This window comes from Castor canadensis, chromosome 16 (assembly GCF_047511655.1).
Source record: "Castor canadensis chromosome 16, mCasCan1.hap1v2, whole genome shotgun sequence".
Classification (NCBI taxonomy): Eukaryota; Metazoa; Chordata; class Mammalia; order Rodentia; family Castoridae; genus Castor; species Castor canadensis.
The window spans coordinates 39,078,727-39,103,735 of record NC_133401.1 but is presented as its reverse complement, the minus strand read 5'-3'; the positions used below and the strand labels follow the sequence as shown (position 1 = coordinate 39,103,735).

The 25,009-nt window shown below is 45.2% G+C and overlaps 1 long non-coding RNA gene across 1 annotated transcript; it reads right to left on the bottom strand.

Moving 5' to 3' along the window:
- Window positions 1–5,056: 5,056 nt before the first annotated feature.
- LOC141417834 (uncharacterized) lies at window positions 5,057–12,169 on the bottom strand. Its single transcript, XR_012442446.1, has 3 exons — window positions 12,031–12,169; window positions 5,471–5,586; window positions 5,057–5,159 (listed from the first exon to the last, which is right to left on the bottom strand). It is a non-coding gene; the product is annotated as an uncharacterized lncRNA (long non-coding RNA).
- Between the last annotated feature and the right edge of the window lie 12,840 nt (window positions 12,170–25,009).

Below are 25,009 nucleotides of genomic sequence, written 5' to 3'. Positions count from 1 at the left end.
TTCTCACCTAAGTCTGATTGAGCCCTGGGAGTGGGAGGCTGATTATCACCCATCTTTGGGAGCCAGTGTATCAATAAGTCAATAGTAGAGAGAGGGAGGAGAAGATGGAAACATGAGAAACATAGGCGAGAAAGGGAGCTGGTATATTTTCCTTATGAGGAAGTGGCCACTGGTTATAAGGCTATCTTTACAGAAACTTCCCCAACAATCTGCCCTCCAAATTTTGGCACAGGAAATCTCAGCCTTCCCTCTGAAAATAACAGTTCATATGAAAACTGAATGTCAGTGTTGTGTGTTATCTGAGTTTTGCATTCAGAAAGAAAAAAAGTCTCTTGCTATTGCCTGTGTCTGTTTCATTGTCCAGCTTTTGTAGCTCTGGTCTGTGAATGTCTGTGCCAGTGTGGATGCCTGAGAATGGATGCTTTATGTGCAAAGGAAGCAAGGCTTTTCTTTGGCTGGCTCTCTGAACCCAGCTGCCAGTCACAGGACTGGGTTCCTCAATCTACTCAAGTCTCACTTCAGTGTTCATCTCTGTATTGAGGAGGCTGCTAGCAGCCTTTCCAGGCAAGCCTACAGGACATTCCCTGAATCAAGTGTGCCCTGGGCCTATGGAAAGCCCAGGGCCAAGTTCCAGGCCACACAGGAAGGTCGTAGAGTCTGGTTATATCCTTCTTAGGAAGCAGTGGACAGTGAAAAAGGAGTCCAATAGAACTGAGTGACTCTATGTTCCCAGCTGTGTGATCTCAGACAAGCTTTTTGACGTCTTCTCCGTTTCTTCATCTGAGAGATGGGAAGAGCAGAACTGTTACCTCAGTAGAGTAGCTGTGAAGAATAAGCACAATAATGCCTACAGTCACATTTTGGGAACTGAAGGCTAAGTGTGTAAAGGTAATGTTTTGTTTGTTTTTGAGATGTAGTCTCACTCTGTTTCCCAGTGTGGCCTTGAGCACTGGGCTCAAGTAATCATTCTGTCTCAGCCTCCCCAGGAGTTGGAACTCATACCTGGATCCACATGTTGACTTTTGTATGTATGTGTGGGGGGAGGGGGCTAGGAATCAAATTTAGGGTCATATGTCAATTTTTTATGAATGTGATAAGAAGTTAAAATTAAAGCTTTCACTGAGGCACAAAGGTACAATGGCTTAACTGGGCAGGGTGGCTCAAGCCTATAATCCTAGATTGGAAGGTGGAGATTGGGAGGATCTTGGTTCTAGGCCAGCCCAGGAAAAATTCACAACATCCCATCTTAACCAATACCTAATATGGTGGCATATTCCTGTCATCCCCAGCTACATAGGGAAGCACTTTATGGACAGTCTGGGTATAAAGCAAGACTCTGTCCCCAAAATAACCAACACATAAAAGACTGAAGATGTGGCTCAAGTGGTGGAGCACCTGCCTAGCAAATACGAGACCCTGATTTCAACCTCTAGTATCACCAAAATTAAAAAAAAAAAGATACAACAGCTGCTGCTCTCCATAGGTTGGATAAGAAAGGCCAAGTGCAAAAGAACGATATCAAAACTAGTTGTGCACTTCTCAAAGCTCTTCACTTCTTTGGAGGGTAGAAAAGGATTGGGGTGTTGACATTTAGGGAAGAGTGTGTGAAAATGGCTTTGGAAAAGAGTTTTTGCCAGTCCTGACCTATGGGGACTCTCAAACATCTTGTTTTGTATGCCTTGCTGCTGGGGGGACACAGTGGGCAGGACGGAAATGAAACACAGAACAGGGGAGAGGATGTCACATTTGGACAAGCGCTTGGGGAGTCAGCCTTGGGTCATGGTGAAAAGGATCCTGTCAGGGAGGAAGGACCCGAATGGAGAGGCCAAAGGGGGGAATGGAATGAAAAACCTGCATATGTTAAGGAAGTTAGGGGGTCACAGGTAGTATACAGGCCTGTCTCCAGAATATAGAGCACACAGGAAGGAAAACACCAGCTTAAAACACCTGTCGGCCTTGAGAGGGCAGAGACAATTCACTAAGAACTTCCCCATCACCCTACCTTCTTTATCCCTGTTTGATTGTTGAAGGGACCAGAAATTAGGTTTTCATGCTAATGGAAGAATGGAAACGTGAGATCTCCAGGTTCCTGCTGGCAGCAGGCTTAGCAAGAAGAGGAGTAGAGATGTCCATAATAAATCGAGGAAATGTCTCCAACTTAAAGTACCACAACACCTTTTATTATCTAGCAGAAATAAAAAAACTCATGGACCTGTTCATAGGCTTGTTTAGAAACAGGGACAGATGGCACGCAGTGATGAGTTTTTAAGGGAAATTGGCGACAAAAGTAAAGTTGCTTTACAATTCCTGCTTGCTCATCATCTTGGATGCTTTATTATTATTTTTTCAACCTGAATATGCACTTAGCACTGTGCACAGTGCTTTATTCTTCCAAAATAACTAACTCATTTTGCAAAGGAAGAAACTGAATATCAGGAGGGTTAGATAACCTGAACTGGGTGCAGAGTGAGTGAGATGGAGCCAGGATTGGGAGTCAGGCTGCCAAGCTCTAGAGCTGGCAGCCTACCCTCTCCCCTTTCTGTGTCTCAGGAAATAGATCAGACAAGGCATTTGGGGAAGGACTAAAGTCCCTCATGCCTCCAAGTGCACTCAGCTAAAAATACTTGTGTTCACAGGAATTCTCACCAAATCCTTTGGGGAAGGATTTCAGGTGACATACTGTTTTGATTAGAATGACTTGGTTTTAAACATTGAGACCCACTCGAGTTAGCTTAAGGACAAAGAACATAATCATAAAGATACTGGGATGTGTTCTGAAGTCTGTCCCAATTCTCTCTGCCACCATCTCTCTCCTTACTCATCTTTCTTTTCCCTCTGCACATTCCTCAGTCTACTTTGCCCAACATGACTGCCCCAACTCCTGGGTTAAGGGAACATTAGCTCCTGCTGAAGGATGACCAATTGGCTGAATCCTGACTGAAAGTGTAGAGAAAGATGCAGTTAAAAAAATACCAAGTGCCTAAGACAGCCAGGCTTTATTTTAGGCACTTGGGATATAGTGTTGTGCAAAATGGGGGAAAAAAAAAAAAAAGGAGGAAATTCCTGCCCTTGTTTAGGGGGTGGGCATTCCTCCCAGGGAGATTCTGATTTGGTCTTCTTAGGTCAGCTGACCACTTCTGACCTAATCATCACTGTCTGGGGGTGGGGCCACAGAGTAGAGCCTGTGGCATGGCTCCAGTACCATGGAGGCAGATGGCTAGAGACAGGTCCCTGGGAGTCAGCCAGGTGTGGAATCCAGGGATACATGTCCTGGAAACCTTCTGGACCAGATTTCAATATATGGTGAGCTGGTTCTAGTCAATTCTTCCCTAGAGGTAGCTGCTTTCTGCAAGATCCTATTGGCTTTCTCTCTCAGGAGGGCCCATTCCTCATTAGCCTCTCTCCAGGAACCTTCATACCAGGAACCTTCATACTGGGTTAGACACACAGTTGTCTTTTATCCCACCCCTTGTTGTGTTGGATTAGCCATGTTGAATTTTTTCCATTGCTTTTTGTCCTTTTGTACATCCTGACTGAAACTTTTTAATGGGGAAATGTCCCCTGCCCTGGCACAGGAAGCAAGGAGATGACAGAACACACAGAAAGGACAGATTACACTAGCTGTTGTCCCCCACATGTGCTCCTCTAGGGCAGTGACACTGCTTTGTGCAGCTGGGCCTGGCTGTAGGAGCCTAACTGAAAGGGCCTGGTTAGAGTGTCCTTGTTTTTCTTGCCCTGCAAGCTGGTAGCAATGATGACCTGGACATTTTAGCTCCTTTTGTGCTTCCTGTTTGATGGTCACTGTGATCAGTTTTGGTAGTGCCATCTGCTGCTTTTCAGTTGGCTGGATTCTGGGCATCCTTGCCTTCCCACTATTTCTACAGTCCTGTTATTTTTTAACGTGAGCTACTGCACATTCAGAAATGAAATAGCCTACAGATACTGTGTTTCCCAGCCTCAGCGCTAAGCCACATGTCTCACTGCTGCAGCTGAGGATGCTAACCTGATTGTGTTATGATGGAGTTCACACTGCAGACACATTGTTTGGGATCCCTGAGTTTTGTTGGTTGAGAAGTATAACACTGTCTTTTCCTGGTTTTTAGACAGGAAAGCCCGAGTCAAAGAGACTAGGATTCAATCCTGCTGGGGCAAGTTTCCATACATTAACTTAACCTCAGGGGGGCCCAGTTTCTCAGGAGAATGAAGTTGATAATGGTTTCCTCACGGCATCACTGTGAATTGAAATCAGGATAATGTATGTGAGGGGTTTATATCAGGGTTCCTGGCACGTAGTAATGGCCCAATACCCATCAGCTATTGCTAATGTATTTGGTGCACTGCCTCTTGAACTCTGTCACACACATACTCTGCACGGCTATAGTTACAGTGTGCAGAAACAAGACTTCACAGGTAGACAGACTTGCAAAGTTGTGACAATCACCTATAACCCCCAGGGCTGGTATAGCCCTTCACACACATCTTACTCATGTAATCCTCTCAGCAACTCTAAGAGATAGGTAATATTATATGCATTTTACACTTGGGGAAACTGAGGCATTAAGTTACTGTCTCAAGCTACAAACTAGTGAGTGGATGAGGCAGGAAGTAGGTTAAATTACCAGCCTATTTTCTGTGAGGACTGCTTTTGTCTACTTTATGGTCTAAAGTGCCTGGCACTAATAGTTTTAAAAATGTGAGTTACATTTCTACATATTGCAGATGTAAACATGACAAGATTAAAAGGAAGCATGGAGGTTTAGGGCAATATCTGTGGGAATGATTAGGGAATAAAGTCAGAATGATTAGGGAATAAAATCAGTGCTATGACCAAATAAGTTTAAGACTACCTACTGTGTGCCAGGTGTTGTACTGAAGGCTTAGCATGTATAATTCACTCTAATCCTGAGAACCGTGTGTGTGAGAGAGATGAATTGGTTCTGTCTACTCACATCTCTAAGACTATCAATCTCAGATTATACGTGAAAAAAACATTGACCCCTATGGCCAGCCCCAATCAAATAGCAAACAGGATATGCAAAGATTTGAAAGGACGACCTTGTCACAGCCAAATTTCTAGCTTTATTTTCCACTAGTCCAGAAAAATACATGCACTGAGCAAAGCAGTCTTCAGTCTGGGAAGTGGAGGTGTCAATCAGCAGCTAGGAGGAAACAGATGGCACGCTCAAATTAGGCAGGATTTGAGGAGAGTTTAATAAAGGAGCTATTTACAAAGGTGAGGGAGACCCATGAGATATAGTGTGGTTGGTCCCTGGGGCTGGTGCCCAATGCTGTCACCACCCCTAAGCCTGAGGGGACAGGAGACAGAAAGCACTATGTGCAGGGGACCACCTGGCAAGGCCTTTGATGGAGGGATTCAGGCAGCCTATCGTGGCCCAGCAAGGCATAGGCAGGGGTGCAAATACACCAACTTCACCCTGACCTCGGATCCCCGTCTCCTGTCTGGGCTCACCATTGTTGAAGTCCAACCAGGAGTCACACGGTAAAGAAGCACCATTGATTCGGTATGCCCAGTCCAGCCTCCCAGGGTCACAGAACAGGCTGGCAGAGGGTGGAGTGTATGCAGGTCTGCAGAGGCAAAAGGAAGATTTTGGAAACACTGGAACCACAGAGTGGCCACTGTCACCTGGTAACTGAACATTTGCAGGGAAAGCCAAATTTGGGACCCCAGTGATTGTGGCTTCTTTCTGGGATTCAAGGTGATAGAAGCATGAGCAGGTTTGTGCGAGTCAAGCTGGAAGCCGACCTTGTCTTCTTTCCCTCTGTACTTGGGATGGATCTTTCAACCCACCCAAACTGAACAGTGTATTGAATCTAAGTGTTCTCTACGGTCGTACTCTTAAATGCAAGAAATAGCTGAGGAGGACTTTATGAGCTCAGAGAGTGACTTTGATTGCAAACTACTTCAACCCTGTCTTAAATTTCACTTTTCCCCTGGTTGTATCTGTTTTACATACAAAAAATAAAATAAACTTGTCCTTTGATATCTGCCAGGGAAGGATTGGTTCAGGAAGCAACTGTCCCCCCATACCAAGATCTGCTCATGTTCATGCCTTTTGCAAAATGGCATTGTATTTGCATATAACCTAAGCACACCTTCCTGCACACCTTAATCGTCTCTGATGACTGCAGTGCCTAATACAATGCAAACACTACATAACTAATTGTTTCCCTGTGATGTTTAAGGAATAGTGACAGGGAAAAAGTCTATACATGTTCAGTACAGGCAAAATTGTTTTTCAAATAATTTTGATATTGGATTGAATTCATGGATACTGGACTCAATGATACAGGGGGGCTAAGCATGTGCATTTAAACTACAGATGCCCTGCATGACATGTTTTATTCATCTCCGTATGCCCAGACCCTGACATATTGTGGACTAGCAATAAATATTCGTTAAATCTTTATGTCTCTGTAGTCCTCATTCCAATTTAACCAGCATGTATTAAGCCCCAGCTACTTTCCAAGCCCTGGGTCGGGTCGTTTTCATACTGATTTTTCTAATGCAATATTCTCAACTGGCTATAGTATCCCCATTTTTCCAAATGAAGAAACTGAGGCTCAGAGAAAAGAAAGAGGCAGAATGTGGATTTGAATAGAGCTCCGCTTCCCTGATCTAATGCTCTTTCCTTTTCTGCTCAGAAACTGTCCCTTGATTGGCCACTGAACAGTTGCTGCATGCATATGCATGAATTGACGGCATGAATGAGCCCAGTAGAGCCTCTGTGTATGTGTGCTTTGTGAAGCTCTGAGCCTATCATCCAGGGTCTGGCCTGCTTTCAATGCTGGTCTCACTTTCTTTTCAAACATTTAAAAATTTCAATTCACATATAACTGTACATGGTATTTCAATACCTCTATATGATCTGTACTGATCAAGTCAGGGAATTAATGTTTCCATGTCCTTATCTTCATGTTTGAAGGCTTCTAGATCCTCTCTTCTACCTATTCATAAAATCTATAGTAGGTTATTGTGAGGTATGGGACACTAGAACTCATTCCATCCATCTAAATGTGCTTTGGTAGACAAACTGCTCATCCCACTTTGATGGCAGCTGCAACAAGAGCATTCATAGTCTCCCCCAAAACCCAGCATGAGATCCAGGCAGGTGGATGCTGCTCTTGAACTTGGTTCTGAATTAGCCGCAAGGAGCCCAGCTCTGTCATACCCGGCTTGCTCCCATTCATTCGGGACACACATATTCTTTGAGTGTCCTCTGTGGAACAGTGAAAACATAAAATTGTTAAGTGCCTACCGTGTCACTGCTCTGCAATGCACTGGCAAAATTCTAATTGGCCAGTAAAATCCAGTTGTCTTAGAAGATCCCCAAATGCACAACAACTTTTCACAAGAGAACAAAAGTTAAAAGCTGGTCCTTATGTGTATTCCAGATGCCCTGAACTTGCTATGGTTCTCTCAATTAATCTTCATAACAGCTCTGAAGAGAGGAACTACTACTAGTTGTATTTTGTAGACACAGCCCTGAGGCTTTGGGGTGATCAGGCACTTGTCCATAGGTCACACAGGTAGGAAGTGGCAGAGTCAGGACCTTATGGCATACCTGAATGTCTGGTTCTGGTCCATGGACAAGATCAGCCCTGGGGTGCTTTCTACTGTTCTGAGCCATTGGCCTCAATCACAGGTAGCATCACCTCAACTCCTCACCATGTTCTGCCCTATTTTACTAAGGATTCAGGGCAGATTTGTATCTGGCCTAGAAAAATACCTTCCTGACCCCTCAGAGAGACAGACAGAGACTAGAATGTGTTTCTAGGCTGTTCTGTAAAGCCTAAGACAACTTTCATGACAACTACTTCTTCCTTTTAGGACACTTTACCTGCTCCTTTGATGACCCTTGTCACAGGCTGCCTTGTTCTTTTCTGCGCTATCTCCCTTTCTGTGTACAGAGCTGTCCAAGGGCAAGCCCACATCTGGTTCTTCTTGCCATTTGCATGGCCAAATTCTCAAAGTCCATCAGACATTTACAGAGTACCAATTGGATATGAAGTGGCAAATGAGACAGTCTCACAGCTGTGACTGTTTCCTCTTTAGGGCAGTTCACATGGAGTTGATTATAGGGGTGGTCCATTTCACAGATGAGGACTTTAAGGCTGGGAGGGGTGAAAGAACTTGCCAAGGGCCACAGAGTCAGTAAAGGTCAAAGCTGCAACTTGAGCATGGGCCTGCTTTACTCCACTCTAGTGATCTTTCTGCAACAGCACAGTTGCTTAATGAGCAGCTGATGCTCATTAAAAGGATGACTGAAAAAGGAAGAAGGTGAAGGGGGAAAGGGATATTGAAAAAAGTGTCAAAGATAGCAAAAGAAGAGAAGCAAGTAAATATTTCTAAGCAGCAAATTAGTGGAAGATTAGAGAAATGGGTCTAGGGTCTCACTCCCTCTCTTCAGAGGTAAAAAAAAAAAAAGGCCCACACCCAAGAGCAGAGAACAAGAAACACAGAAGTAGTCATTATTTTAGCTGCAGAGTGAATTTTCCACTGGGCTTTCTGTGAGAATGGAAACAGTCGGAGTGTAGTCACACACCAGCATACACTGTGTAGCATGTGTGCTCTATAGTGAAACAGTATCGTTCTTTGCAATGAACTTGGGTAATTTATATATACCAAAGACATACGCGCATGCTATACCTGTGTGAGTAGAGAAGTTGCTGCCCTTGGAGTGACATGACCATGGTTCAGATTCTAGGTCTATCATTTCCTAGCTGCCCAGCCTTAGATGAAACCTCCCATCACTCATCACCTCAGTTTTCTCATCCATAAAATAGGTATGACAAAATTCCTTACTCATGGGGAGAGGTTAGTAGATCGAGTTAAATGGTGACTAGAAACACCAAACAGGGCTTAATCCAATGTTTCCTATGTCATTCTATCTAGCTCATTTTTTGTGGTGCTGGGGTTGGAACTAAGGGCCGTGTGCATCAAAGCACTCCACCACAAATTACATCCCCAGTCCTAACCAAACTGGTGTCAAACCAGGAAAAGCAAGGTAGTTCCCTCTGCTACCAGCTTCATGTCCCCACCTGGGTTAGCACCTGGAGCCATTCAGATAGTGGGGAATCCACAGACTGGAGCCAGGATGTTGGGGTTTAAACCTAGCTTTGCCTTTCCTAAACTGACTGACTTGGGGCAACTTGTTTAACCTCCCTTTCCCTTGGTTTTCTCATCTGTAGAGTGGAATCATTGTAGCACCTCCATTTTAAGATTTCTTAAGAACAGTATAGTTCCTTGGAAAAAAATGTGCCTGTCGCATAGCAACTGCTCAGAAAAACTCAGTTATTCCAATACTGTTATCTTTTTGTGCGGGGTGTTTTCTTATTGCTGCATATCAACTGTTGCACAATCCCCTCCCCCAAACTCCAGCTGCACAGCCTGAGGACCCAGATCCCCAGGGCAGTGAGGGGAGTGCCTCAGCAGCTTGCAATGATGTCAGGAAGGCTCCTTATCAATAATGGGGCAGTGTTTCCAGGAACCCAATCTAGAGCGCACAGCACCCTGGCTACAGCAGGACTTGGCTGGCTGGTGTTCCCGGAAGGTTCCGGGCAGAGGGGGATCGTTATCTGGGTGCTGGTCTTGCCTGCTCTGTGGGTGTAGGAGTCTGGTTGCCTCCCATCAGCTCTTAAGCTCTGCCCCAGGTCCTGCTGTCATAACCCAAATGACCATCCCTCTTCCTCACCTGCTAAGCTCCGGTCAGGAGCCTGGAAGTCACTCAGAACAACTGCCCTCACTCACCACTTACTCCCAAGCCATCAGCAAATCCCCCCATCCTCACTGCCACCAACCTTGTCCAAACTGACACCTGTAGAAGCATCTCCTTGGCTTTTCTGATCCTCCCTGAACCCCTCCCCTCCCTCCACACACACATGCATGCACACACGTAGGCACCTGCACATGGCAGCTAAGACTAATCTTTGTAAAGTGCAAATCTGATCTTGTCACCTCCCTGCCTCTGTGTTGCTCTTAGGAAAATGCTTAGCCTCTTCACTCCTTCCTGAAGGCCTGTAGCCAACTTCTGTCCCCCTTCATCCTGAGCCCTCTAGTCTTCCTCCATGACCTTCATGATGCCCTTATCCCTATCCCTGTCCCTTTGTGCCCTTGCTCTTTTGTTCTCCACCATGCCTGGCTCTTATCTATCAGGCAGTTCTCAGATAATGTCACCTCCTCCAAGAAACCTTCCCTGTCTCCTACCCGAAGCAGTGATTTCATGTTCTCAGCCTTTCTTCCCTGCCATTGTCCCTAAGTATTTCTACCATAAGACCCATCCCAAGAAGAATGATTTTGTCAACCTGCCAGTTTTCTTATTTGTCATCTGTCTCTCCTACTAGAAGCAAGCCCCTTGGAGACAGATCCTGTCTGGTTGACTAGCTCACAGCCAGATCCTTGGGACCTCCAATAGCCCCTGGTATCTGGCAGGTGCAAAGTAGATATTTATTAAACAGACAGAGGTTGTGTGGTGGAGTGGGGGGAGACTGGTCCCCCAGCTGTTTACTGCTCTCTGTGACCGAGCACACTGTTGTAACTCTCTGAAGAAGAACTGGAGTCTAGCCCAGACCCTTCCACTCCCTTGCTGTGTGAGTTTGGACAGCTCACCAAAAATCCTCCTTTCCTCATCTGTCAAGTGGGGCTTGGACTTCTTGCCTCACAGAGAGTTGTCAACATTCCAGGAGACAAAGTGTGTGGAATCCACACATAGGTAGACACAATCTGGGCAGGGTGGTGGAGCCTGGGGCCTCTGAATACCATAGGTTTTTTTGCACTGAATAGGGTCAGAAAGATCCCTTTTTGCTCCACAGAAGGCAGAACCAGAGGGGCAAAGGGCAACCATCCAGCCAAAAATCTGGTTAAATGGCTCCCTACTTTGAAAGAACCAAAGCAACAACACCCAGAGCGTTCACATCCTCCTTTCAGCAAAGGAGGACTCGCTCTAAGTTTACCAAGTTTCCCTTTGGACAGGGTTGCCAAAAAGCTCAGAGAGACCTCGAACACACAACTATAAGCTTTTCTTCTTAAGTTTGAGTGTCCATCTTGCAAAATGGATATAATTTATGGTATAAAATTGGCATTAAGGAGTTCACCTCCTGCCCAGCAAACCCCTAGGAAAATAAGTCAAAATTCTTTGAAGTCATGATGTTTGCTTTGTTGGAGAGACTTTATCGTCACCTATTGGAAAAGATGATAAGAGGATATGAAAATATGTAAAATGCTTAGTCCCAGTGTCAGAGCTGGTAACGATAAGAAGAGTGCCTATAGCTTTTAGGTTTTATGGCCATGAACTCCCGGCTATAAAAACACCTTTACTGTTGGCATTCTTATAGGAAAAATTATTTTTGTTATTGTGACTCTAAATCTTTCTAGTACAGGCCCCTCCCCCCTTTCAATCTCATTGAAACCATTTATTTTATAACCATGACCTGGAAGTCATGGTTTCTCAGGCTGGAAAGCCAGAAAGGGTCATCGATGCTTGCAGATATGCTTCTGCCTGCTGGCTAGAATGCTGCATCATTGTTTTTTCTAGAGAAAAAAAATAATGTGGGAAAAGAACTTAACACAGAGCCTGATACGTAGTGCTTACTATGTATAACCATTATCTGTTAGGTTTCTCTCTTTTTTTTATACAAATGCACTTTATAGCCTCCATTCCTTTTTTTTTTTTTTTTTGAATGAGATTAGTACAGAAATTCTAGGAGTCTGGTGTATGTCTTATATATTGCCTGGATGGAGTGAATTTGGCTCCAATGCAGGTGACCCTGAACACAGTTATCCTACATCTATCTACCAGGTGACACCTGGCTGTCTCTCTCTCCTAGTACTGAGTGATAAGAAGTGCCCAATTGGATGGAAGGAGGAAACACATACACCTTAAGCATGTACCAAGCTCCTCCACACACCTTATCACATTTAAGATTCATGGAAGTCTTGGGGGGAAGAACAGGGAAGGTTCTCTCCAATTTGTGTATAAAGAAACTGAGTCTCAGCACAATTTAGCAGCTCACCAGAGGAGCTAGAATGTGGACAGGCTGGATTTGAGCCTAGATCTTTCTTGACTCTGAAGGCTGCAAGTCTCTGCCGTCTGGAATGAAGCTCAGGCTGCGGCTCTTTCTTTAGAAGCCTACAGGAAGTTTGAGCTTGCCAAGTTTGCATTTTTTTCAAAAGGACATCCTAAACTGTGACTTATTTTCTAGTGCCGGTTCCCTGTTTTGTGAGCAGCCCTGCCCCAGGCCTTTGACTTAACTGCCTTAGCTGGTCAGGCCTCTCATCTGTAACCCAACCCACAATCCTAACAGAATCCAGTCCAAGTAAGTTATCTGCTGTCAGAACTGCTTAAATATTTCATGGTGGCCTAGATCACTCTGTGTTGGGGACACACAAGGCAGCTAATGGAGCAGTCATAGGCACCAGATGTCCAGAGGTCAGGGATTGGTAGATGGCCCAGGGGATGAGGCAAGCAGACCATGGATGCTTCACACGCAGCATCTTGCTAAGGACAGGCAGGGTAGCTACAAAGGATCAAATTTGAAAATTCCCAGTTTAGGAGGGTCTTAGAACCTGGACTTGGAGGGAAAGCTGTTTTTATTACCCTTCTATCAACCCCTGTCACGTGATCCTTCATTTATTTATTTTTGTTTATTTTGTGGTAGTGGGGATTGAACCTAGGGTCTTGTGTATTATAAGCTCTCTACCTCTTGAGTCACACTCCCAGATCTTTTATTTTATATTTTGTTTTTGAGATAGGATCTCACTAACTTTGCCCAGTCTGGCCTCAAACTTGCAATTCTCCTATCTCTGCCTCTTGTATAGCTGCCATTACAGACATGTTCCAGCATGCCCAGCTGTACCCTCACATCCTCATGTGATTTTTTTAAAGGAACACCACACACACATACACACACACCATAAGGAGCACTCTTATCTGCAGATGCATAAGTTGAGTCTCACAGAATGGAAATCATGGGCTCTAAATGACCCTGGAGCTGATGAAAATTTTAGATCCTAGTCATCTCTGTCCTGATCAAAGGGAAGTAATCTTATCATGAAGATATTGGAATACAGAGATGGGGGAACCTGGTTCTCATGTCTTCTATCACCAGGTCACTTCCCTGTCTGAGCCTCAGTTTCCATCTTCTGGGGGATTTATTGAGTTCATGATGATGACATCACCATGGCTTCTTCCCTCCAGCAGCAGGTTAAGCAGGGACTGGTGACAGAGAAAGCAGAGAGGTGACCAGAGGGATAACAAGGCCATTCCAATTGACGTCCAGGATCTTGACCTGGAGGCCACAGTCATCGGTCTGTTTGTGTGTTGGTTATCTGTTTTTAAGAGTTCATCTGCAGAGAGAGAATAATGGTGGTTGGGAGAATAGCAGGGAGGTTGACCTACAAGAAGTTTTGTCTATTCACTGTGAAGCCAGTTGCTTCTAGGGAAATAAGGAGCCTGAATCCAAAAGAGGCTAATGAAGATTTCTGACAAGTGGTGTCTAGCAAACTGGACAGGGCTTGGATTTAGAATGCCAGCTGTCCATTTCTCATCATTCAGAAATGATTTACTGAGTGCCTACTCTATGCCAGGCACTGAGCAAAGTCCTGGAGACACGGAGTGAAGACACACACGTCCCTGCTCTGTCAGGGTCTAATGTCTCTAAATAAGAGACAGCTAATGAGTCCCAAGGCCTCCGCAGGAAACAGAACAGGGTGGGATGGAGTGAAGGACCAGAGAAAAGCCACAGATAACAAGGAAATGACAGGGAGTCACTTTTAGCTAGATCTGAAGGATGAGGTAGAACCAGCTTCAATAGAGGGTCACATAGAAAAATAGCAAGAGGCAAATTCTGAAGCTGAGTGTGAACTAGGGGACCTTTAGCTGGAAGTAGCAGGAAGGTAGCTTCTATGATAAGGTCAGTTTTCACCCCACCAAGCTGGGAGTGTTCCAGTAGAAGGGTGAGAAGTGGGAGGACACAGCTCTGCTCCGGTATCATAAAGTCCAAGGGCTCCTTCCGTGTCACTGGTCTGCTGACCCCAGTAGCATCCCAAGATTGGATCCCCTCATGGGACCTAGGAAAAAGAAGAAAACTTTTGCAGCCACTTTCTCCAGGTGTTCTCCAGCCCCAAATCCTTCAGACCGGAAGTGGCTCACAAGCCCAACCCCCAGCCATCTAGAACTGATGGGAATGCCATGGTCTGTTCCTATACTGGAAATCTAATTGGGAAGAGGTTATATAACCTCTCCTGGATGCTTCTATGAAATCAGAGTCCTATTAATCAGAAGGGAGAGGAAGAGAGTACTAACAAGGCAGGCAACAGTATCCAGTGCAAGCAGGAACAGGCTGGTGGGTGGAGGTGAGGTGAGATGGCAAATATAGAATAAAATGTCCTAGGAGGAATGAGGTCATGAAGGCAGGCAGTGAACCCTTAATTTGCTTGTGAACAGGCAAAATTGCTCAGCTGTGAGACATGAAGATAAGAACATACCATCATCGCTTGGTATCTGTAGGGGTTTAGTTCTAAGACTACCCATGGGTACCAAAATTAACAGATGCTCGAGTATCTTATATAAAATGGCATAGCATCTGCATATAACCCACACATCCTCCCATATACTTAAAATCATCTCTCAATGACTTATAATACCTAAGAAATACTCTGCAAACAGTTGCTACACTATTGTTTAAGGAAAAAAAATCACAAAAAGAAAAAAAAGTCCGCACATGTTTGGTACAGACACAATTTTTTCCCCAAACATTTTCCATCTGGACATGAAGAGTCATTATATTCTCTAAATATAAGGCAGTAACAATGATAGGCCTCACCGATCATTTTGTGTATCGTTCAGAAAGAACAGCCAAGTTCAATTAAACTCTGACATGTGACTAACTGTCAAACATGCTCTGATTTCTGAGATATTAAAATGTGATAAAAGAGTATGTGGGGACTGCTGAAATATGGCAGTGCCAGTTTCCAGAGCAGAGGAAGAACTGGAATTAAATCCTGGCCCCTTTTTTTCTGTTCCTTTGTTCCTTCTTCCAGTATGATGGCAAAGTTTCTGTAGGGTTTGTTGAGACCATACCTAGAGTGTGGTGCTGTGTTCATCTCAAACAGTGGAATGGGGAAAAAAAATGCTCTGTCTTAGAATGAAATCAACCTAAGTTTGACTTCCTCTCAGGTCCCCCCAGTTAGGAGAGGATGTTGGGCAAGTCTCTTCCCCACCAAAGATGTGTCCTCTCTGTCTCCTGTGGTTTCTGTGAAGATGTGTGTGCCGAGGATGTGCAGAAGCACAGTGGCACATCACGCCACACACAGGCAACTCCACCACCTCCCTTCCTTTCCCTCTTGCCACTGGGGAAAGATTCCAACATGGCTCCCCAGAGGGAAAAATCACCTTTGTCCCCCCCAACCCCAGATGCCCCAATGAAGCCCCCTCCTGCCTACTGCCTTTGTGTCAACAGTCCTCAGAAAAGGGCACCACTTTGGACCACTCTCCACCGTGACTAATCATCTCACTCCAATCTGTCACGTGCAGCCGGATGCACTTGTTAATTCAGTCACAGTCACTAAGTGCCTCCATCTAAACCTCCCGAGGCTACAAGGTACGGAATGTTTTGAATTAATTGGCTTCTATTTTTCTTCCTGCACGTGTGCCTTGGTGCCTTTTTAGAATAAGATTGACTGGAGAAGTCCTTCCTGAATTCTGGCAGGGCTGATTCAACTTGGAGTTAATTATCTCTAATATGCTGTACAATTCCCTTTGTACCTTTTATGACATGGAGTTGAGGCATAATTTACCCAAGTCTATCACTGGAGAATTTTTTTTATAGAAAAATAAAAATAATGTGTGTGCCTTCGAAAGAATCCATTCAGTCAGTCAGTTGCTTGTTCACTAGTGTTACCAAGGACATACCTCTGGGCCAAGCATTGCACTAAGTCCTTTATAACTCATCATCAAGTTCATGTCTTACCAGCCTCTCAGGTCAGTGTCATCTTCATTCCCAGGCAGTGGTGGAAATGCTAAATTCAGAATGGAGAATAACTTGTTGTACTGGTTACTCTTTATTTGATTTCTCCCTCTGCCCTCTTTGCCCTCTCTTTGTTCCTAGCTCTCTTGCCCTTTGGCTTTCTGCTGGGTTTAGTTCATGGGAGGCATCAGCAGGAGAAGGCAGAAGTTGAATTTTTCCTTACCCCTGCCTGGTTGGTACCACAGGTCTACCAGCCTGTGTCCCTCGGTGACCACCATTCCTGATAGACTTCAATAACAACACTTCTGTCTTTGTTCTCTTAACCCTGTTAGTACCACCTTCCTGCTGTTGCTTCTGCAAGCTTCACGATCCTTGGTGTTCCCCAACTCTCCCTCACCGCCCATTTGTGGTCCTCCTCCAGACATCTGCAGCAGGACCTTTTCCTCCAGGAGTGACAAGCTGACTAACACACTTGCTTATGCAAGACCATGGAGGCTGGGACAGTGCATGCTCCATCTGTCCAGGGGCCGTGTCATTCTGCCCTCCCACCCCTGTCACCCTGAGAACTTATTATTGTTGATTTATTTTTGGATGAGGTAAAGAGAAGCATGCGTTATCTTCAAGTTTCTCCATATTTTTATAGGTCCTTAAAAAAAAATAATGCCTTTTTAGGATCCAAAGCATGTGTTTGCTTCCAAAATTCTATTCAGGTTCACCCAATTAAAACTGGTCACCTGGTTCCTTCTGACAGACCCCTGTCCAGCTGTAGATGCAAACATGAAGCAGTATCGCCAGCTTGACTGCTCTGACAAAGCATCACAAACTGGGTGCCTGAAAACAGCAGAAATGCAGTGTCTCCCAGTCCTGAAGGCCACATGTCTGAAGTCAAGGTGTCAGCAGAGCCACACCCCTTTTGAAGTAAAATATTTCCTTGCCTCTTTCTGGCTTCTGGTGATAGCTGTCAGTCTTTGACATTTCTTAGCCTACAACTGTGTCAGTCTACTGCCTCCACTGTCACAGGGCAAACTCCCCTCAAGTGGATCTGGGTATCTTCTTACAACACATCAGTCATATTGGAATAAGGGCCCACCCTACTCCAGGATGACCTCATCTTAACTAATTACATCTTCAACAATAAGGTCATACTGCAAAGACATGGGGGGTCAGGACTTTAACAAATCATTTTGGGCAACACAATTTAATGTATGAAAGAGCTAGCACTGAAGAATGGCAATCCACTCCGTGGGGGGTCTGACTGCCCTTTTAGACGATTTAAGAAAACAAAAAGATCATGAGTTATAATAAACATTGAAGGGTAACCCATCTCTTTTTTCCTTTCCTTTCTTTATTTTTTTAATGACCACCCATGACATTGTTTTCAGAGCAAAACAATGTTATATAGACTGGTGTGCATGGATGACTGTTCCCATCTGGAGTGACAGGGATGGTTGTGGTAGAGGCCCAGGGAGACAGATGATTATCATTTTCATGAAACTAACAGGACCCATGGATCCTGTCAGTGTGACCATGTGTGCTGGTGACTAATGGATGAAGGGAAGCTTTAAGAAAAAAATTCCTTTCTTTGTCTTTCAGAGCAACAGTTCTGATCCACAGCAGCCTGTCAATCCTCAAGAGTGGGAGACCACAAGGGTGGAGAGGACACAGGCCCTGGGGGTAAGGGGAGAAGGGGCCAGAGGAAGAGAGGCTTTGGATAGGATTCTACAGAGAGATGGAAATCAGTACCCCTGCCTCCCTCTCCCTTGCTTCCATCAACTCCTCTCCCAAGCTCCATCTCCCCTCCTGACTGGCTCCCAACATGCACTAAAGATAGATTAGGAGTTAGAACTTGTGGAAATCACATGTTAAATGATTCAGCTAAACAGAAGCAGAGCTGGGGAGGGAGGTGAGTAACAAGGAGGCTGTGAAAATGTGTGGGGCTTGTCCTATTCAGCAATCAGGGGACATTGCCTGAGCTGGCTCCAGTCTGAGCAGGTACTTAATGAACAAATACCAAGACATCCTACCATCTGGGAGGGAACAGTGAGAGCCTTACCATGCCACTGTGTACTCTTTTCAAAACTTCTTTTTAGAGCCCTGCTTGGTGAATCCCAGCATTCTGGAGGCAGAGGCAAGAGGATCTGAGTTCAAAGCCAGCCTGGGCCACATAGTGAGATCCTGTCTCAAAAATAATTAATTAATAAATGAGCTTCTTGTTGGAGGAAAAAATGAGATTTACATTTTTTGTAGCTGTGAATTATATTAACGACCAACTATATTACCAAGAATAGCCTCAACATTTGAATTCCACTATTTTTCTTTTCTTTCTTTCTCTTTTCTTTCTCTTTTTAGAGAGAAAAATAGCTAGACAGTACCAAAAAGCAAATAGTGAAGCACACATTTCCTTTCCAGATTCCTCATCCCCAGAGACAGCCTCTATTAAGAGATTTTCTTTAATTAACTATCTTAAAAAAACAAAGTCAAGATCTTCTTTGTTGGTAGTGTAGTAACTGTTCCAACAGAAAGTGCTCTAAAGCAACACAAGAGAGGGTTTTTTTGTTTTGTTTTTTTCATCAAAAATAAAACTCCCTTCTCTAGGGACTGAATAAGGTTTTCTTCTACTAGGTTATAGCACCTTAAGGTTAACCAACAAGGCTAGGATGCATGACCAAATAAGCCTAGAAATACTTTGTGGGGTATATGATGTTAGTCTCATTTGCAGTTGCAGCAGTCCCATTTTACTGATGAGGAAACTGCATTCCCAAAGGTCAAGTGACTTACCTGAGGCCCTAAGACAGACAATACCTGACTACAAGTCTGCCTGGCTCTGATTCCAAGATTATTTCTCTATAGCATGGCTAACAATTTCCAAGTCGATGAATAAGTATATGACCAAGTCAATTAATTGATCAACAAATATTCATCAAGTACCTATTTTTTGTAATAGATGACTCAGGAGGATGTGCAAGTAAGGGATGGTACATACAAAGATGGCAGCCAAGTCTTTGCCTCCCTGAGTTCTATTTTGAATCCAGACTGGCTCAGATTCCCTTTGGCCAATAGAATTCAGCCTAAGCAATGCTGTGTAACTCAGGAGGCTGGGCCTTGGGAGATCTGAGACTTCCCCTCTCACACACTGGATCACTCCCTTTTGGAACCCAGCTGCCCACACCTCATGAAGAGATCCCCTGGAGAACTGAGTCATCCAGGACCAACCACAGCCATAAGAATGAGTCATTTCAGTGTGTTGAGCCTCCAGGTGTCCACAGTCGGAGTCCACCATGAGGATCAGAACTGCCCAGCAGAGCTCACTCAAGCCACACAGTAAGAGTGGATAACACATGGTGTCTATGTTTAAACTGTTAAGAGGGATGGCTTATTACGTAGTAATAGAAGACGGAAACATGAGGTATGTCCTTCCTTGCAATTGCCTACAAACAAAACTGGTTGGTTTTGTGTGTGGCTCCATATCTGTTGGATACATATATTTTCTGTTTACAACTAGAGTTCTGATTGCAGTAGGAACTCTTTGGCTGCCAGAAGAGTCATTTGAGGGCTTTTATGCCAAGGGATGTAAGATTAAGTCTGCCTTGGCCATAATAGAGGATAGTTACAAGAAGAAGAAACTAGATGCAGGGGACCCTCAGGAGGTGACTAAATGATGGTGGTGGCACTGGCGGGGGAGTTGCCAGTAAGTATGTTGAAGGAATATTGAGAATACAGACTCCACAAGTCTTGATGATCTGAAGGTAAGAGGAACAGGTGTTCTTTCTGACTCCATCAGCTGGGTGGATGGCAGGGTCCTTGACAGAGATGGAGAACCCTAGAAGAGAAGGGAAAATATCCACCTCCTCCTTTCCTTAGCAGTCGCTGGTTTCAACTCAGCTCTCCAACAATCTAATTGTGGCACATCGCTAAGACCTTGTGTGACGTCCCCATTTCTCTGGGATCCAGTCGCAGTTCTTAGTGACTGGCTTCCTACTCTTCCAGTCTCACCCACAGCCTTTGCCTTGGAATCCAGGGAACATGTCAGTCCCAGCATGCACCAGACTGGTGCCTATGCCTGGCGCTTTTCTCCCGCTGTTCCTTTGGCCTGTACTTCCCTTCTACTCTTTGTTTGACCGGAGAATTTCAAGATCCGGTCATCACCTCACCCAGAGACTTTCCACCTCAGGGAAGGAGCCAGTTCTCCAAGATCTATCCCAGATCACCCTGTTTATCTCTAGAGCCACTGTCATGGCTACTTCTATGTCTGGCTCTCCCACCAGACTGAGAATTCCCTGAGTGTCTGTGTCTTCAGAGTGTCGCAGAGCAGGCAAGGGCTTTCCCAGGCATTACCTCATTTCTTAGTGTAGGATCATCAGCTCCATTATTGTCATTACGATGCTTCTCCTTATCAAGGGAGTAATCCTGAGCTACACCATCCAGAGGACTCCAGGCAGGGTTTCCACGTGCATGGGGGTTGGGGAGGGTGAGGGTTTCAGAACTGAAAACCAAGGTAAAGAAAGAAGCCTCAAGTTCATACAAAATTTCTTCTGCTAGTGGCTTACACGAGCAGACAATTGGTCCCCAGGTAACATTTTACAACTCAAACAAGTCTCAGGGGGCACATGAGGATGCAGAAGAGTGTGAAATTGCTGGGGGGAAGTTGGGAAGCTTCTGGGCAGTGAAGCAGCCCAGTCTGTCCCTCCCCTATCCAATCCAGACCCCTAGCCCAAGCTGCTTCTGAATTATACCTCTTGTCTTGGGCCATGTCCCATACTGCAGAGAAGTGATTGCAGAATGGAGTCAGTGCTGTGGACCCTATGGGAAAACTCAGATTCTCTCTGCTATGGTCTGGTAAGTGTCCCCCCAAAAGGTCTACATGTAAAGTCTTGGTTCCCCAGGGTAGTCCTATTGAGTGGGGGTAGAACCTGTAAGAGGTGGGACTAGTGGGAGGTCCTTAATCACTTCAGGGTGTACCCCTGAACAGGATTGTGGACACTGGCCTCTCTCTTTTTCTTGTTTTTTTTTTCCAGTACTGGGGTTTGAACTCAAGTTCTCATACTTGCTAGGCAGGCATTTTACCCTGTAAGCCATCCTACCAGCCCTTTTTTGTGTTGAGTATTTTCAAGATAGGGTCTTGAAAACTATTTGTCCACACTGGCCTTGAACTGTGATCCCATTGATCTCTGCCTCCTGAGTAGCTAGGATTACAGGTATCAGCTGCCAGCACCCAGCTTTCTTCTTTTACTTCCTACCCTGAGATGAACAGTTCGCTCTGCTCCCTACCATTGCTATTGGCATGACCTCCAGAAACTCAAAGCAATGGTTCTGCCTGATCTGGGCTCAAAACCTCCAAAATTGTAAGCCAAAATAAACCTTTCCTCTTTATAAGTTAATTACCTCAGGTGTTTCATTATAGTGATGGAAAATGGATTAATACACCTTCCAAAAGCTCCCACCACTAGCCCTTCCTCAAGGACTCTTGGCTGAAGGTTTGGGGGACTACATGAGGGAATAGATGCTATTGGGTCCCACCATCAGCATGGGGTGAGATCAGAGAGTATGGGGACAAAATGCTGGCTAGGAAAATAGGTGGTACAAATAGGTGAACTGGGCCAGGTGTCAGGTTGTGGAGAATGGTGGGCATTGAGAAATACCTAGAGGACCTATTCTAAAAAGAACAGTCATCACTCAGCTCTGACAATCTTGCCAGTAGACAATGTCAGTCCAGGGTGGCCAGACATTCTCATTTTTCTTCAAATTAGGGGTCCAGCTGGTGACCCATCTTCTAGTGACATTAAAATCTATATCTGAATGTTGGCTAGGCATAGTCACAGAATCAGCTGCTCGCACCTTGCTGGATCTGATAACTGAGAACTCTGCAGGTGTCCGAGGCAGCAGAAAGATATGAGTTTGAACCCCAGCTCCACATTTCCTGGTGTTCATGGACTTTACTTTTCACATCTGTAAAATGGGAACAGCAATGGTGACTGACAATATTAGCAGCTGCCAAAAGTCACCCCCTTCCCTCATCTCTCACCCTTTCTTGCTAATAGAAAATGACTTTGTTCAGGCATTGGAGGAGCAGCAGTGAGCTCAAGAGGATGAACTGTGCTCAGTTTATGTCTAAGTTACTGCAGGGAGTGGAGAACCCTGTTCAACTTTGCCAATGATTTTTCTAGGGATAAACATGGAATACAGGTTTGGGCAATAGGTTGGAAAGGAAAGTCTGCTGAGCAGTGTCTGACATATACTTTCCTCCCTGACAAAAAAGAGAAAGTGTCGAGGAAGAAGAGCCAAGCTGTCCTTCCTGTTTGGGTCACTGCAATGTGATTATGTGAGGCTTAAAGCTGTGGCAGCCATTTTGTGATCAAGAGGGAAAAGTGCAGAGTCACAGTGTAGAGTATTATTGACCTGGCTGTGTGGAGCCTGCTTGCAGACATTTTGTTCAGAAATAGTAAATGTCCTTATGGACATTTAAACCATTCTTTCTCAAGTGTGAACATGTATAAGAATCACTGGAAGGCTTGGTAAAACCAAATTGCTGGTCTCACTCCCTGAGTCTCTTATTCAGTGGGTCTGAGATGGGGCCCAAGTTCCTGGGTGATGCTGAGATGCAGGTGAACCACGCTCAGAGTCACTGTCAACTGGAGAGCTACCACTTGCTGCTGATGCCATGCCACTTACCCGAGGCATCACAGACACAAATGGCGAGGTCACACAGTTCAAGCGAAGGCACACTGTTTATTTGGGTGGACTTCAGTTTCCTTGTGCCTTTTCCTTTCGTTTAGAGATGCTATCATCCACACAGCCCATCCTCACACAGGCCCAGCTTGAACCAAGGGTCTCCCCAAACCACATAATGATATGCTGCTGATAAAGACGATGACATTTCCATGGTGTAACTTCAACAGACCCTCTTACCTCACATGTTTGAGAAATGGAAAAGGCAGACAGAACTGGCCTCTTCCTTCAGTGCAAAGGTCAAATCAAAACACTGGGAAATTTAATCCAGCCCTGATTTTATGAAGCATCTGACTAGCTATTTTTCAGAAACCTCCCAAGTAGTGACCGTGGACTTGTCTTATAGACCAAGATACTTACCTGGTCATGTCCAGAAACCAGTACAAACTGTTCCTTTATCAGAGTTGGAGTTTCCTTAAAACTTCCTGCCCCAGACCTGCCCCTGGACTCCTGGCCTTCTGTCCCCCTGTGACCATGTTCTGTCTCATCTTTTTTTCCCATTTCATGGATGTCTTCTACTTCTATGAAGCCTTTCCCTACCCCGCAAGACCTTGGCATTTTCTTTTAGTATGCAGGGCTGGCCACTTTTTGCTCCATTGGAAAGACTTCAAGGGGAGGGAGTGTGAATCAGTAGGAAGAGCCTGGTGCAGCCACCCTTTTGAGGGCCCCCTGATCTACTTTCTGGGCAGAGTCAGTAGGTCATGCGGATGTGCCCAGGAGCCTTCTAGGATCCACCAGTCTCTTCAGCCTAGTGTGTGTTGTCTACTCCTGAGCAACTCTGTGAAAATGCCAGTTCTGTCGGGTGTGGCCTGTGACACTACAGGTGCCACTGCTGGAACTACTCTACAGACACACTATGAGTCGCAAAGTTGCAGCCTTGCCCTGCCAAATAAGATGCCTGCTAGCTGCCAGTGGTTGTTGATGCCACTTCTAATTTGGGAAGGGCTGTCAATGCAGAATTCGTATACTGGACAGCCCCCCCAAAACTAAAATTGCTCATGAATATTTTCCATCACTGAATACGTGCTGGAATATATTTTGCATATACAAAATAATTTCCTCTGTTTCTTTTTACTCCCCCTCCCTTTTTAAGAAGAATAACATGGGCTACAAGTGTCTTTAAATTCCATGCGTGGTTTGCATGGCTCACATGATATTTCTATTAGTATCATTACAGATCACACTCTTTGAACACCTAAGAGGGACCTTGGATGCCTTGCCTGAATAGCCATGAGCTGATATATGGGCAGTGCAAGCACTCCTTTCCTCAGATCTGTCTTCCCAAGAGGGAGCAAGCTGCCCACATGCAAACCTTGAAGACCATTGGTGGCCAAGGGTGGCTGTTGATGAGAGAGGTGTGGGCCATGGGGCTTGGGCATGAAGCTGGGGTGCCCTCAGGTATTCTTGCCTGCATACAGACCAAGATAGGAAGAGGAGTGGGGGCAGGGACCAGGCTGGGGGCTGGGGACCAGTTCTCCTTTGTCACCACCCTGAGGTCCAGAATTCCTACGTATGTGAAATTTCTAGATCTGATCTTGGCCAGGATTGTTAGGTGGATATATTTGTCAAGATAGGTAGATACAGCATATTTTATTTAACAGTTTGTTAGCTTGGTTTATAACTTTTAATTTTAGATAGGTGATATGTAAGTCTCTATTTGTGCTCTTGCCCTGGGCAAATAAGGTAGACATTCAGGTTGATATAGACTGGGAGGCAGAACGTGTATGGTATGCAGTCAGAGTCCAGAGGGAGGGACCTGCTCCACCTGGTTCAGTGCAGTCTTTGAATGGCAATGAACCTACAGGGAAGGGTCAAGGCTAAGGGACTACTCTTACAGTGGGAAGAAGTTAAACCTATTTCCCCCCATGGTAGAAAGGCAGGAGAGTATCTGAGCATGTGGCTGCTGGGTTGGGGACCCTGGAGATCAGCACAACCAAGCAGCCTCACCTCCCTCCACTCCCCACATCTGCACCTGTAAAGCACCCATCCACTTCCCTAGAGTGAGCAGAAAGTGGATCAAACACTGCCAGGGCCTGAGCTTGCATGTGAGCCTTTCACCAACCCTAGTTCTTTGCACACCCCTGACAGTATAGACTGGATAGACTCTGGCCCAGACTGGACTTTGAATTCCAGGTCTCCCTCTCTGGGTCTGTTTCCCCATCTGTAAAACAAGTTCTTAGGAAGATGAGCCCAGAGGCTCTTTAGAAAGGACTGACACAACGGTGCTCACTTGCTTAATTTACAGATGGTCACTAAGGAGAGGTGAGGTCATCTTGCTGAAAGTCTGCATCTAGTTTCA